Source organism: Geotrypetes seraphini, chromosome 10, assembly GCF_902459505.1.
Source record: "Geotrypetes seraphini chromosome 10, aGeoSer1.1, whole genome shotgun sequence".
In the NCBI taxonomy this organism is placed as follows: domain Eukaryota; kingdom Metazoa; phylum Chordata; class Amphibia; order Gymnophiona; family Dermophiidae; genus Geotrypetes; species Geotrypetes seraphini.
Window position 1 is genome coordinate 103,769,257 of NC_047093.1, and position 15,684 is coordinate 103,784,940.

General features: G+C 39.8%; 1 protein-coding gene across 4 annotated transcripts in view; it reads left to right on the forward strand.

Moving 5' to 3' along the window:
- ZMYND19 (zinc finger MYND-type containing 19) overlaps positions 1-15,684 on the forward strand; it is a 138,796-nt gene that overhangs the window by 84,137 nt on the left and 38,975 nt on the right. Inside the window, exon 2 of one of the 4 annotated variants that reach the window (XM_033962118.1) lies at positions 811-864. The exons of the other annotated variants lie outside the window; for them this stretch is intronic. The gene's annotated coding sequence lies outside the window, so the exon portion shown is untranslated. The remainder of the gene's footprint in view (positions 1-810; positions 865-15,684) is intronic. 4 annotated transcript variants of the gene reach the window in all.

Below are 15,684 nucleotides of genomic sequence, written 5' to 3' on the forward strand. Positions count from 1 at the left end.
TTTCTTGAGCCACTTAAAGATGCATCCTTTCTGGACCTTATGGTCAAGACAGTGTTCCTTGTAGCGATTTTCTGCAAGGCGTATTTCTAAACTGCTTCTTCTTGTAGAGAGCCTTTTCTCCAGATCACAGAGATGGGGGTGTTCCTCCGCACAGTTCCTTCCTTCTTTCCAAAAGTGGTTTCGGATTTCCATGCCAACCAGGAAGTACTTTTGCTTGCTTTTCGTCCCATGGGTCAGAGCAGAAGGATAAGATTTTACGGAGACTGATAATGCGGAGAGTCTTACTTCACTTTCTGATCATCTATTTTTCCTGACTAGCCAATCCAGGCAGAGTAGGCTGGCGTCCAAGGCTTCTATTACCAGATGGATCTGTATGGCCATTTTGTCAACTTACATTGCCTATAGTAAGCAGCTGCCAGTTTCTCTCAAAGCTCACTCAATCAGGTGTCACAACTTTTATGGGTAGTGTCTCAAGTGGTTTTTTCTGGCCGAGATTTATAGATCAGCTACTTGGTCTTCCCTTCATGCTTTCATGAGATTTTAGAGTGGACATGGCGGCTCAGTTTGCCATCGCTTTTGGAGCCTTGGTTTTGTGGGCAGGCTCTTCTGTCCCTCCCTAGATGTTGTCATTGTTTTGGTACGTTGCCTATTGTATTGATTTTGGAGTGCATGTAACAGAATGGAAGATTACATTCTTACCTTTGATAATCTTCTGTAAATCTACAGAGGAGTCAGTATGGCTCGCCCTCTGTCTACTCTGATTCTTTCTGTATTGCCTGCATCTTTTGCCTTGGATGTTTCTCCTTTCAGGTCTCGGTATCTTCCAACTAGCAGACGGGCTCTGCAGAGAAGCGAACTACATATGTAAGTACATATCTGTCGTTGGCTATGTTCCAGTTAGTGATTGTTACACACAGCAGGTTGGTTCCTATTGCTGTCCTGTTCTTGCCTGTTTTTCAAGTTGCTTGTTATATATTGCAGAGCAGAACTGAATAATGTTTACAGGGATGTTCCCTGTGCCCTCTTGTGTAATATGCTTTGTTCAGTGATGTTCGTTTGATTTTGGACTCAATTGTAGGGGGCTTTGTGTTCCTCTGCTAAGTAGGAGGAGCAGACAACAATGTGTGGCTTTCTGCAAGCTCTGGTTCACAGGGTTCTGATGAAATACATATCGTACTGACTCCTCCGCCGATTTACTGAATGAAGATTATCAAAGGTAAGAACCTAATCTTCCAGTATACAATTTGTATGAAATTAGTAGCAGGTGCTGCTGAGCAGTGATGGGGGTTCTTCTCTGGCTGGGCTCATGGCTTGAACATGGCTTGTCTGCATGCACTGAATCACTGGGTTCTATTCTGCTTAGTTTTTGATCTGACTCTTGAAATCATGTTCCTTATTGACTAGAATAAGTTTATAGATTCTTGGACACATTTCTTGTTGGACCTGATGATTTTCTATGAGCTTCTATTAAATGTGTTTTTTGTAGTGTGAGGAATATGCAACCAGTAATCTTGTGTGTGGGGTGTTTTTTTATTTTTATTTTTTTAAATTTTAATATAGGTTATTTTATAAAGCATGTTCTATATATGGAAAATTGTTTTTCTAAAATTTGCTGAATATGTATGTGCAGATGTGTGCTGACAAGATTACATATATGTGCATCATGTGTGAGCTTGTTACTATGTTTAACAAGCAAACTGCTTTTCAACATGTTATCAGAATGGTGTACATCAGAACAAAAACAGGCAGACACTCCAGTAAAACTGATGAAAGGTGGAAAGGATTTAGCCAAAAACTGAATCACCAGCACTAGTCTTGATGCTGAATCCACAGGCCATAGAAAAGTAATGCATTTTAAATTTAAGTTTATTATACTAACTCTAGTCAAGTATATAGAATGCAGTGCCTGGTGGGAAGTACCATACAGTGTTCGCATTTATGTCTTTGAAGCAGAGTAAATTTATGCTAAATTAGAGAGAGTTCTGGGAGCCTATTTTGTAAGGGTACATAAATGTCTATGTTGTTCTCCGGGTGTCCACTATTACCAATCTTGGTATCATCTGCAAAAAGGCAAATCTTTCTTTCTAACCCTTTGGCGATATTGCTCACAAATATATTGAACAGAATTGGCCCTAGCATCGATCCTTGAGGGTACTCCACTATTCACCTTTCCCTTCTCTGAGCAAATTCCATTAACCACCACTTTCTGTCATGTTGTCTGTCGACCAGTTTCTAATCCTTGTTCACTAGTTTGGGTCCTAACTTCAGCTGGTTAAGTTTGTTCAAGAGCCTCCTATGAGGAACCATGCCAAAGGCTTTGCGAAATCTAAGTAAATTATATCTAGCGCACTTCCTTGATCAAATTCTTTGATCACCCAGTCAAATAATTCAATCAGATTCGTTTGGCACGATTTACCTCTAGTAAAGCCATGTTTTGGATCTTGTAACCCATTTGATTCTAGGATTTTCTCTATCCTCTCCTTTAGCAGCACTTCCATTATTTTTCCAATAACAGAAGTAAGGCTTACCGACCTGTAGTTTCCCGCTTTATCTCTTCTACCACTTTTGTGAAGTGGAACCACATCTGCTATTCTCCCATCTCCAGGGATTTATTGAGCAAATCTTTAAGTGGAGCTGCCAGAACTTCTCTGAGTTTCCTCAATATCCTGAGATGGATCCCGCCTGGTCCCATGGCTTTCTCAAGTTCATAAACCCTTTCTTCTGTGAACGGCGCGATATCCACTCCATTTTCAAATGTAATTTTGCCTTCCAATTGTGGTCCTCCAGGATTTTCTTCTGTGAACACAGAATAGAAGCATTTGTTTATCATGTTTACTTTTTCCTTATCACGCTTCATAAAGTGGTTCATAGCATCTTTCAGTCTTGGAATTCCATTTTTCATCTTCCTTCTTTCACCAATATACCTGAAACAATTTTTGTCTCCCTTTTTAATATTAATACCCATTTGTTCTTCTGCCTGTGCTTTCGCCAGACATATCTCGCTTGGCTTCTTTCATTTTTATCCAATGTTCCGTTTGGTGCTCCTCTTGAGTAATTTTTATATTTCACAAATGTCAGCTCTTTTGCCTTTATTTTCCCTGCTGCTAGTTTAGAGAACCATATTGGTTTCCTTTTTCTCTTGTTTTTATTTATTTTCCCTCACATAAAGGTTGGTAGCCATTTTTATTTCTCCTTTCATTTTGGACCAGTTTTTCCAATTCCCTTATGTCCTCCCATGCTGTTAGCTCTTTCTTCAGATGGTCTAGTAGCCAACAAGGATAAAACTGAAGTACTACTGATTAACAGATGGGGAGGAAACTGCCCAAGATATCAACTAACACTGAATGGAAATCCACAGAGAGTATGAGAAACCTAGGGGTATGGCTGAACCCAAACTTACTACTTAAACAAAACAATGGTAAAGAACCTCTTGTATGTGAAACACAACTCCCAATAATAGGTTCTTAATGCAATTGGTTTTACATGTGTCTCGAGGGAAAGACCTCAGAAACCTGCATCCAACACAGAACAGTCAATTCTTGTGGTGGTATAACTTCGCAGGACAGATTTTCTATCATTGGTCGCAAAACCCTCCACACACCAATCCCAAGTGCTTTCTGCTCTATCTGTCAATATTTATTTTAATAGCACTAGGTGTGTGAAAATATGATGCACTTATCTGATTGCAGGATAAGGCCCGACGGGACCCGTTTCGCCAAGCTTATGGCTTCGTCAAGGATCCTCTTTTTGTAGCAGTGTGTTCAGTCCTAACAACACTTCAAAAAATGGCGCCATTTTTTGAAGTGTTGTTAGGACTGAACACACTGCTACAAAAAGAGGATCCTTGACGAAGCCATAAGCTTGGCGAAACGGGTCCCGTCGGGCCTTATCCTGCAATCAGATAAGTGCATCATATTTTCACACACCTAGTGCTATTAAAATAAATATTGACAGATAGAGCAGAAAGCACTTGGGATTGGTGTGTGGAGGGTTTTGCGACCAATGATAGAAAATCTGTCCTGCGAAGTTATACCACCACAAGAATTGACTGTTCTGTGTTGGATGCAGGTTTCTGAGGTCTTTCCCTCGAGACACATGTAAAACCAATTGCATTAAGAACCTATTATTGGGAGTTGTGAACCCAAACTTAGACATCTCAATACAAATTAAATGCATTGTGAAAAATGCTTATGGCAAACTCTGGGTCAGAGGACTAAAAACATATTTGAACTATCAAGCAATGTCCAATATAGTAATATCCCTGGTTCTCTCTATTTTGGACTACTGCAATGCAATCCTGCTAGGCATTTCTAAGTACATGATCAAACAGATCCAGATAGTACAGAATACAGCAGCAAGATTTGTGCTGGGAAAATCAAAACATTTGATTGCCACCCAGATTCTGAAAGAATTACGTTATATTGGCTCCCAGTTGAAACTAGGGTGAAATTCAAGATCATGTTTTTGACATACAAAATTATTCATCTTTCAGAACCACATTATTTAACGTTTGTGGTTATTGCTTTTTCAGCTACTTTTCAGTGTCAATATTATTTGTCTAGTTTCTTTAATCTCACTTTCTGTTGCCTTGCTAAGAAGTGTATTGCTAATATTGTTATTTGAATTGCTATCTTTACTACCGTCACCTCCAGTCTCTTGCTGGAAGTGGCCCGGTAAGTGTCCTGCATAAATATGCCACTCCCACCTTCTATTTTAAATGCCTAGAAACATATTGTCTGAATTTCTCAGCAAGGATTTATTTATTTTTTGGTAATTGTTTATTTAAAGACAGCAGGATACACTGCAATACAGTATTTACACCACAAAACAGACAACAACTACAATCATGGCAAGTTCTCACCCCAGCCACAGCGGATGGGCCATTTGAACTTTATCTGCCATCATGTTTCTATATAATATCATTAGTTAGTAGGCATAGTACCACCATGGCCCACTTCCCACAGAAAAATTGAACCTCCCCACACCTCAGGTAACAGTAATTATTCTATACAAAACCACACAAATCCCATGAAAATCTAAATTCCTAATAAATGAGTAGTAGGTAAAATACTAAACCGACATCCTGAATTTCTTAAACTGCTTTATCTACCCAGTCCCTCCACCTCCAAATACTGTCCCCAAATGCCCCAAAACTGCTGCCACTTATGGGTCAACATGGTAGATAATTTATACTGATCACATACTTATCTCAGTCTCTCCCTCATTAATGGAAGAGTGGGGAGACTAGGACCTCTCCAATGCTAGGCCATCACCAGTCTATCTGCCGTGAACACTAATAGAATGAGTTTATTCTGTGTAACATCCATCCCTTCCATATCAGCTCCCAACAGGACTGTCTCCGCCTTCAGTGGTAGGGGAACCCTTCAGGACACGGCTTAGATATTGGATAACCTGCTCCCAGTATGATTTGATTAATGAACACTCCCACCACATATGGAAGAATGTTCCCCTTGACCCACAGCACCTCCAGCAGTCATCATGGGTTGTCTTAGCCATCTTACCTAAAATAACTGGTGTCGGATACCATCTCACAAGAAGCTTAAGAGCATTCTCTACCAACTGGAGAGCATCCGCTATATGATGTAGCCTTAAAGAAATGCCTTCTCATTCCCTCTGAGTAAAGATTCTCCCTACGTCCTTTTCCTAGGCCTGCATATATGCAATTTTTTGATCTTTATCAGATTGCAATATCTTGTATAGTAACGAAATGCACCCACGTTGTACCGGGTGCCTCAGGCACTACTCAAAAGCTGACCTCCTGAAAGCCCCTGGTTCTGCTTCTTGTACTCGCAGTAGATAATTTTTCACCTGCAAATAGGAGTAGATATCTCCCGAATCAAGATGGTTATGAGTAGTAGGTCAATATCTGGAATCTCATCTCCTTCCAAGAATTGACCAAAGTACTGCAGTCACAGTCTCCCACTGTTTAAATATCCCTCCCTCCTTGCCTGGGACAAAATCCAAAGCATACAAGAGGAGCAGAAAATGAATCGCCTTGATAGGAAGTAATGAACGATGTTGCACTCCCTTCCAAACCCTCAACATCCATTGAACAAAGGTGTTAATTAGATTCACCAATTCTCCTCCCTCGAGACCCACTCAGGGAAGATATCGAAGAAATCTGATACTAGGCCCAGTAAACAGTCTATGGTCTATTGCCACCCACCATTTAGCAAGGCAAGCATTCCAGTCCACATTGGCCCTAAGTTGAGCCACCCGATAGGTTTCCAAATTAGGAACACCCAAACCTCGCTCAACCTTAAGCTTGAACATAGCCCACTTAGGTACTCTAGGATGTTTTTACCCCCCCCCCCAAATAAAATGGTAAAGGCTATTGTGCCACTTATTAAAATTTCCCAAGTTTACTTTCATAGGTAATGCTTGGAATAAATATAGGAATTTAGGTAAGATCATCATCCGTACTGCCTCCATTCTTCCCATCCAAGATACATATAACTTATCCCACCTCTCTAAATCTCTAGTGATCGATGAGGTCAACTGAATATAATTCAGCTGAACCAATTTTTTCCAGTCTACCCCAGATGGATCCCTAGGTATCTGATCGGTCCCTTTACCTACTGAAATGGTACTTTCCTTTTCATTACTTGGATTTCCACCTCCGGCATGGATATATCTCTGTCTTACATTGGCTTTAAAGCCTGATAAAGATACATACTGTCCCATGAGATCTTGAAGGGCCAACAAAGAGGCCTCTGCCTCTACAATGGCCAAGATATCATTGACAAACAAAGATAGTTTATGCTCCATCTCTTGAATCTTAAGTCCCCGTATACGATCAGATTGACTAATCTGTGCTAGGGGCTCAACCACCTTGAGAGCTGACCCTCCTAAGTCCCCCAGCATCTGGTAACTATGATTAGGATTATTCTTCCCAATGTGCATCACTTTGCATTTGTCCCCATTACATTTCATCTGCCATTTGGACACCCAGTCTTCCAATTTCATAAGGTCTTCCTGCAGTTTTTCACAGTCCACATGCGTTTTAACAAATTTGAACTCTAAGTTCCAATTTATAAACAAGTTAGATAGCACCGGTCCCAATACAGACCCCTGCAGCATACCACTATTTACCCTCCTCCACTGAGAAAAGATGGCTATTTAACCCTTCCCTTTGTTTTCTGTCTGATAACTAATTCTTAATCCACAATTGAATATTGCTTCCTATCCCATGACTCTTTAATTTTCTCAGGAGCCTCTCATGAGGAACTCTGTTAAAAGCTTTCTGGAAATCTAGATATGCTACATCAACTGGCTCGCTTTCAAAGAAGTCAATCAAATTGGTGAGGTAAGACCTCCCTCGCTGAAACTATGCTGACTGTCTCATTAAATCATGTTTGTCTACATGTTCCATAATTTTATTTTTTATAATTGTTTCCACTATTTTGCCCGGCCACTGAGGTCAGGCTTACTGGTTTGTAATTCCACAGATCTTATCTGGATCCCTTTTCAAAACAAAAATTGGTGTAGCCTTGTAGTACCTGAAGATCAGAGGGTGGCTAAACAATTATAGTGACAGGTTACAGATCACTAACAGATCAGCAATTTCATGTTTGAGTTCTTTCGGAAGCCTGGAGTTGGAGTGTATGTGAGTCTAGTTTTAAAGGTGAGAAGGATTTTGTTGTTCGTTGTTGGATGGGCAACCAGTGAGTGTCGCAGAACAAAGGAGTTATGTGGTTGAATTTTTTTAGCTTTGTAAATGTTTTATTGCTGTGTTCTGAAGAATTTGGAGCTGACGGAGTTCTTTCTGTGTTATATTTTGATCTAAGGAATTATAATAATCCAGGTGAGAAATAACTAGAGAATGGATCAGAATGTTGAGAGGAAGGCTCTAGGAGTGAAGATATAGAACGTATTAATTTTAATTTGTAAAAACATTTCTGGACTACCGAGCTTATCTGATCATGAAAAGTAAGTTTTTTGTTTTTTTTCAGGAATTACCCCCAGTAGTTTGATCTTGGTATCCATTTGAATAGAGGTGGATTCAATACAGATAGGCAGGATTATATCTTCCTTATCTGTACTAGGAAACATAACACCTTTTTTCTGAATGTTTAATGCGAGCATGTTGTTCAACTATGAGCTGATTTGGGTATATTTACAGTTTATTTCTTGAACATCATTAGGGGCGACAGGGTTCAGAGGATGTAAGAGTTGAATGTCGAGTGAGCGAGAGTTAATAATAATAATAATAATAATTTTATTTCTTATATACCACCAAAACCGTAGTAGTTTGAGGTGGTTTACAATAAAGAAGGACTGGACAATCAGCGAATGGGTACAATCAGCAGATACAGATACAATTAATATATGTAAGCATGGAACAGGTACAATATAAGGAGTCAAATGTAAGGTGAGCGGGAAAGAAGGTAAGAAAAAAAGATCTTAGGGGGCAAGGGTCGGGTTAGGGGTCTTAGAAGAGATTAAAGAGTATAGGAGAAAGGATAGAACCCTGGTGGTATTCCATATTTCTGAGAGAAGATTTCAGATGTAGTGTTCTCAAATTTCACTTGAAATGAGCATTTTTCAAAGTATGAGGAGAACCAATTGAAGACTGTGCCGGAGAACCCTGAGGTTTGAAGTCTCCTAAGTATTAGGGAGTGATCAAATGTGTCAATGGCAGCTGTAAGATCTAATGAGATTAATCTAATCTAATCTAAACCTTAAGTTTATATACCGCATCATCTCCATGAGAATGGAGCTCGACACGGTTTACAAGAACTTAAAATAGTGGGTAGAGAAGAAGAAAAAGGATTACATGAACTTATGTGTAGAAGGGGGGAGAGAAAGGGGGGAAGGAAGAAAACAGATTTGTGATGATCCAAGAAATATCGAATTCATGTGATTAAACCAACCAGTGAAAGTTCTGTAGAGTGGAGGGGTCGAAAGCCTGTTTGATTGGGGTGAAAGATGTTAGAAAAATCACTTGTAAAATTGAGAATAATTGGTCAAACGTGCTAATTTTTGTTAGTCTAGCATAACTTTTTGTGCTAATTGCAATGATTCTGGTATGAGTACACCTGAAAATTTTGCTTTAGTGTGCCTAAAAATTTGCCAGTTTGTTGCAACAGATTTTGACCAGTTTATCAGCTGCTATAGCTCCAGAGCAAGAGTAAATACAGACTTCAGATTTTTATCAGAGATTATCCTTGCATTGGACACTATATTCTCAAATTTAAAGCAATTCTGCATGAATAGCTGCATCGTAACATTCCTTCAAATTTGGCATCTTTATCACAGGGGCTGAAATTTGTCAATTTTCAGGGTCAATTATAAAAAAAAAACAAACCCCCACCTATATCTTCCTAAAAGCAATACTATTTGAAAGAGAAAATTTTAACATCATAAAAATTTACTTTAAACCATTAAGTTCTATGTGGTTTAAAAAAGAAAAGTAATTAAATTGAATGGAAAAGTTTTAGATGCCTAAGGGTTCCTTTTACTAAGCTGTGCTAGCGGTTTTACAGTGCCGCGCATGCTAGACGCTAACGCCTCCATTGAGCTGGCGTTAGTTTTTCTGCATAGTGCGGGGGTTAGCACGTGCTAATTTGCAGTGCGCGCTGAAAACGCTAGCGCACTTTAGTAAAAGGAGCCCTAAGTATCTAATTAACAGGTGTGTGTTTTTTTAAAATGTGTCCTAAATAGTTAAGTACAAGAAATCTGCCTGAAACGATACATGCCTTTTGGTTTTGTAATGCCTCTGTCATAAATGTACAAATTCATCTCAGTTAGGAATGCTTAGCCGTGTGACATGCAATATTTACATTTTGCATATATGTTTGATAAATTTGAATACCACTGTATTTTGTTTTATGCTTGTCAAAGATTTCTAAAGGTTCTACAATATTGTAATATAAATTTTTTCTGGTGGTGAGCGAGTTTAGTGATTGGTAGTATATTATGTGCCTCATTTGCTGTTCATTCTCCAGTGAAGGCAGTGCTGAGTTTATCATTTTGTTGCTATGTGTACCATTCATATTTTCCAATTATTAAAATAATTTTTACACACAGACTTGATAGGCTTAAGTAGGCCTTGTTGAACCCATTATTACCAATCATTTTAGCTATTTGGCTCCATTCATGTGCTTTAAGTCGGGTATTTTTTAAATTTTTGAATCTGTGCCAAGATATCTGATTCAGATTGTTTTCTTTGATTTTTAGGTTAGGTCAGACTTTGAAGATGATATAACTTTGCCTCCCTGTTCAATTGGGCAAGGTACTGGTGCATCAAAGTGCCATGTAATTTTTCAAGCAAACAGACTTGGCATCCTGTGGAAAAGAAACCCACTTGTTACTGTTATTGCATGGCTATTGGGCATGGCCCCTATGGTGATGGAGATACAATTTTCTCATTTGGAAACCAGTAGTGGCAAAACCACCATGGACTAATGCAACACCTATTTCATATACATTTTATAGTCTTGTGATATGTGTATACCAGTGTTTTTCAACCTTTTTTGGGCAAAGGCACACTTGTTTCATGAAAAAAATCACGAGGCACACCACCATTAGAAAATGTTTAAAAATTTAATCTGTGCCTATATTGACTATATATAAAGTAATTCTCTTGAATAGGAATCAAATAAACACAAAGAAAGTATTTTATAATTACTTTATTATGAAATATTAAGTAAACAGAATAGTGAAAAATTATAAAATACTTTATTCAGTGCGAAACCTGGGCCTGTTTGGCTGAACACAAAGCTGATTTTCTGGCTGGAATCGAAGAAAGACACACACGTAGCTCTTCGTCAACAGCCGTTCCCTTCACCGCCCCGTCACCGCCATCCCTTTCACCACCCCGTCACCGCCACTGCCATCCCATTCACCACCCCGTCACCGTCCCCGCTGCATCCATATAAGCCTTAGTACTGTAATATTTAGCTTATTCCTTTCTTATAAATCAAAGTTCCTGCTGCTGAACTAGAGAAAGAGATGTTCAGCTGGCAGGGCTTTGTTTATAAATTTTTATCAACACAACTAATATATTATTTTATCCTAAAGCAAAAAATAAATAAATAAATATAATTTTTTTTTCTACCTTTGTTGTCTGGTTTCTGCTTTCCACATCTTCTCATTCAATTCCTTCCATCCATTGCTGTTACTGTGCCTCTCCCTTCACCCCCCCCAATTGGTCTAGCACCCATCTTCTTCCCTCCGCTCCCCCATAGTCTGGCATCTGTCTTCTTCCCACTCTGTCTTCCACATTTCCCTTCGGGGTCTGTTCCTCTCCACCCTCCTTCAATGTCTGTCCTATTCCTTTCCACCATCACCCTTCCCTCCCTCCTTTACCATCTGTTCCTTTCTACTACCCTTCAGCTCCTCTCACGTGGCTTATCTATCTACCTTCCTCCCTCTTATTTTCATGGCACGTTACAATGTAATTTGTGCAAGCCACTGGAGCCTGCAAGCTCGGTCCCTGTCCCATCCCCACAAACCATCTCGCTTCTGTGCTCCTATTTTCTCCATTTCTAATATCTCCCCTATGTATCTGTCATTGCCCCCCCCTGTGTCCATATACAATCCCCATGGCATGTCCCCTTTATGTCTCTGTCCCTATGCCCCATGCACATAATTTCCCCTCTTTCTGTTACCTTCCTGTGTCCAGATTTCCCCTATCTTCCTCTTCCATACCAGTGTGTCTCTTCTTTTCAACCCCATCTAGCTGTTTTCCCTCTTTCTCCCCCCCCCCCCCCCTGCTTCTAGCATCTGGCTCACCTGCCTGTCCTTCCCTTTCTTTCCTGCTGTGGGTTTTTCTTTCCGTCTTCATCCCCTTGGCCCAGAATCCTTTTCCCTTTCACTCCCTCCTTCCAATTTGAGCCGGGAACACGAGCGATCGCACGGTCCCCGCAGCCACCACTCGCCTTCCCAATCGATCCTACTGTTTAGCCAGCTCTCTCCCTTCGCCTCACCTTAGTTTGTAGGTTTTGTTTTTCGGCGACATGCACGCTTTCCCAAAGAGCCGCGCACGTACGGCTGCTCAGTGTTCAATCTTCTGCTCTGCTGCAACTTCCTGTTTCCGGTTGCGTCAGAGCAGAAGATCGAAACTGAACAGCAGCGGGGACCGGGGGAGTCTCATGGGAGCGTGTGCGGGACCCGGCCTGAGGCCTAATCAGTGTCTGCACCGTAGTGTGCCGCGGAACAGCGGTTGAAAAACACTGGTGTATACCATAAACTATATGCACACAATTTCCCACACTTTTAAGCAAATTTATATTGCAAAACAAATAAATCTAAATCTACTTGTAGAGTAATATTTCCTCTTTCAGATGATACTAGTTAGAAAAAGATTCAGGCAGACTCTCTTTTTGAAACTTGATCTTGAAAATTGACCAATTTCAGCCCTTGGGTCAATAGTGAAACATTTGAAGGAATGTTCTGATATGGACTGAATTGCTGCAAATTTGACAGTGTAGTATCCAGTGCAAGGATAATCTAAGATAAAAATCTGAAATTTGTATCTACTTTTGCTCTGGAGCTATAGCAGCTGATAAACTGGTCAAAATCTGTCATGACAAACTGCGGAAAGGTGTGCAAAATTTTTATGTGGGCTTTTGAATCCATGATGCTCATACTAGCATCAAAAGTGCTGGACTGCCAAAAATTAGTATTTTTCATCAATTATTGTCAGCTTTATGAGCAGCTAAAAATGACATTTTATTCACTGCTGTGCATGCTACCAGCACCCAGTAAAGCAAGGGGGGTTTAGCTCAATGACTAAGGATCTGATATTTTGGAAAGCATTTTTTAATGCTGTGCTAGTTTTGCATACAAATTTTGAACAAAATTTGAGACATAATTGTGGGGAGCTTTTATTTATTTATTTTTACTTTAGACCACTTGTTATGGAATGACCCAAGAGGATTGAGGAATTCTAGTGGGACCCAATGAGACTGGAGGACAGAGTACCTAAATGACAGATGAAATTGATAGTGGACAAGTGCAAAATGATTCATACAAAAAATAATCCTAAATATGGGTATATTATACTGAGTTTTATATTAGGAGTCTTTATGCAGGGAGATTTTTAGAGTGAACAAATATGGACAAATTTGTAGAAATCATGAGCCCATGTCTGTCTTAGTAGCAAACTATGCACTTTTCTTCCAGGAACTTGTCCAAATTTTTCTTAAACCTAGCTATTCTACCCTTGTAACCATCTCCTCTGGCCTAGAGCTTAACTATTCTTTGTGTAAAAAAATATTTCCTCCTATTTGTTTTAAAAGTTTTTTGAAAGTATTCCCATGTAATTTCATCGAGTGTCCCTTGGTTTTAACTCAGAAAATTTAACAGATTGGAATCAAATTTATTTATTTATTTAATTTGTTTTCTATCATGTTTCCCCTAAAGAGCTCAGAACAGGTAACAAGTTAAACAGACATGATGTACAGTTACAGTTAACAGGTTACGAAGTGATATATATTTAGTACTAATTTACGATTAAAGTTACATACTAGGGGTCTAATACTAATATACAGTTTACAGGCTAAATTTGCCATAGTTACAGTGCAAGATTTTTTTAATACTTACCGGGGATCTAGTACCAATGCACATTTCTTTTGTTCATGGGCAGGGGGGGAGTTAGGTGAAGAGGTATGTCTTAATTGCATTCCTAAAGTTGAGGAGTCTTTCAAGTGATCTGTGGAGGCAGTCTATTTCAGTGGCTCAGTATGAAGTGGGAGTAGAAATTTCATTCTGCAGTTGAAGGGGACGAACAGAGGGCGTTTTGACGCGTATTTCATCGTGGGAGCAGAGGGACCTGTTCGGCACGTATGGAGGGAGCTTGGTTGTCATGTAGCCCGGTGCCATGCCATGCAAGGTCTTGAACGCTAGCATTAAGCCCTTGAAGACAAAACGTTTGGCTACGGGCAGCCAGTAAGCTGCCAATTGAGCCTGGGAGACAGGGTCACAGGAATGAAAGGTTTTTTTGGAAGTCTGATTGCCGTGTTTTATACACGCTGGAGAAGACGTATATTCTTTTCTGTGTGATCGTTGAATAGTGCATTGCAATAATCCATAGTACTAAGGCATAGAGTAGTTGGGTGGTTGGATTCTGAAAAGTAGTACCTTATTTTTTGGAGCTGTTGCAGATAGTAAAATGAGGAAGATACCATCTGAGAGATGTGGTTGGAGAGCAGTAGGTGGCGTCAAGGAGTATTTCTAGGCTGCATACTTGGTCTTTTGCAGTTATGGTAGTCAAGTCCCAGCACAGCGAGGGATGGATGCGGTTGTAGTGTTCTTTACAGATCCAAAGGCATTCCGTTTTGGAGGCGTTTAGTTACAATTTGTTGACGGACATTCAGGTTTTGATTTCCGAGAGACAGTTTAGGAGTTTATGATTTGGGCATCCTGGTTTTCTCCTAGCAGTAGGTATAGTTGGATGTCATCCGTGAAGGAGTGAATCTGTATTTCGTATTTACGGGCTATGTCTAGGACAGGTCTAACATAGAGATTTAATAATAGGGGAGAAAACAGAGCCCCCTGCAGAACACTGTATTTGAGCACAAAGTTAAAATATGAGTAGATTAAAATTAAACCCCAAGAAGTCACACACTGCAGGCAGTGCAACACTGGAGAAATAAATAGCACCCTGAACTCCTCTCCTCAGTTCCCCCCTTTGATTGTAGAGAGAGGCAATATATCAAATCCATTACCCTTCCTCAATAAACTGTCTTTATAAAGGATCTTACAGTTTATCCCAAAAATTATCAAAGCACAGAGCAAAATAAAGTTTATTTACCCTGAGAAATGTCTTGTCCTGTGCTCTCCTCTTAGAAAGGTTACCTTGGACTTTCCTCTCTATGTAGGCTTTATTCTTAGAGGATTGTTACAAACAGACCATTTGAAGCTCGCACAGTAATCAGATTACTCTGAGTTTTATATCTATTCTACCTTCACTGAGCCTTAATACCTAATTCAGGTCAGAAGCACTGCTTCCTGCTCCTTATTGTAAAAAACAAACTCTTTCAAAATATACTGGTAGGTGCCTCTCTCTTTTTCTCTCTCTCTCTCTTTCCCTGTCTCTCTCCCACTTACCCTCTTGTTCTCTCTCTTGGACAAAAGCAACCCGTGCATTTGCATAGCTGTGCTTAGGAAGCGGAGGACAGCAGCAAGAAGAGGTGGTAAGTGGGAGGGAGGCAGGGAGACAGAGTGCTGAATGGTGGGAAGGAAACCACAGAGAGAGAGAGACAGATGTTGAATGGAGGAAAAAAGACAGACATTCACACTGAATTGGAAAGAGACAGACAGATGGGGTGAATTTTAAAAATTCCACCTGAGAATCGGAAATTCCAAAAGTCTAGATTGACTTAATTCCTGAGCATTCTGAATTTTTTAACTTGCGTATCTTCCCTGTGAAGAAAGGCTAAATATGATTCTTCAGCTTGGAGAAGACAGCTGAAAGGAAATTTATGTAAGTAAAAATCATGAGCAGGGTTAGAAGAAAATAGAAAATAGTTGGTAGTACTTAAAATAGTTCAGGTAGTACTTAAATGAAGTGGATACGTGACAGACGCCAGTTAGTACATTTTTAAAATCAGATGAAGTATGTGTTTTTGACTCTCTACAGTTCAGCTGTGAAACTTGTGGGAAGATCATATTTGGGTTTAAAAATGGTTTAGAAAGGTCTAGCCATCTAGCTCTGGA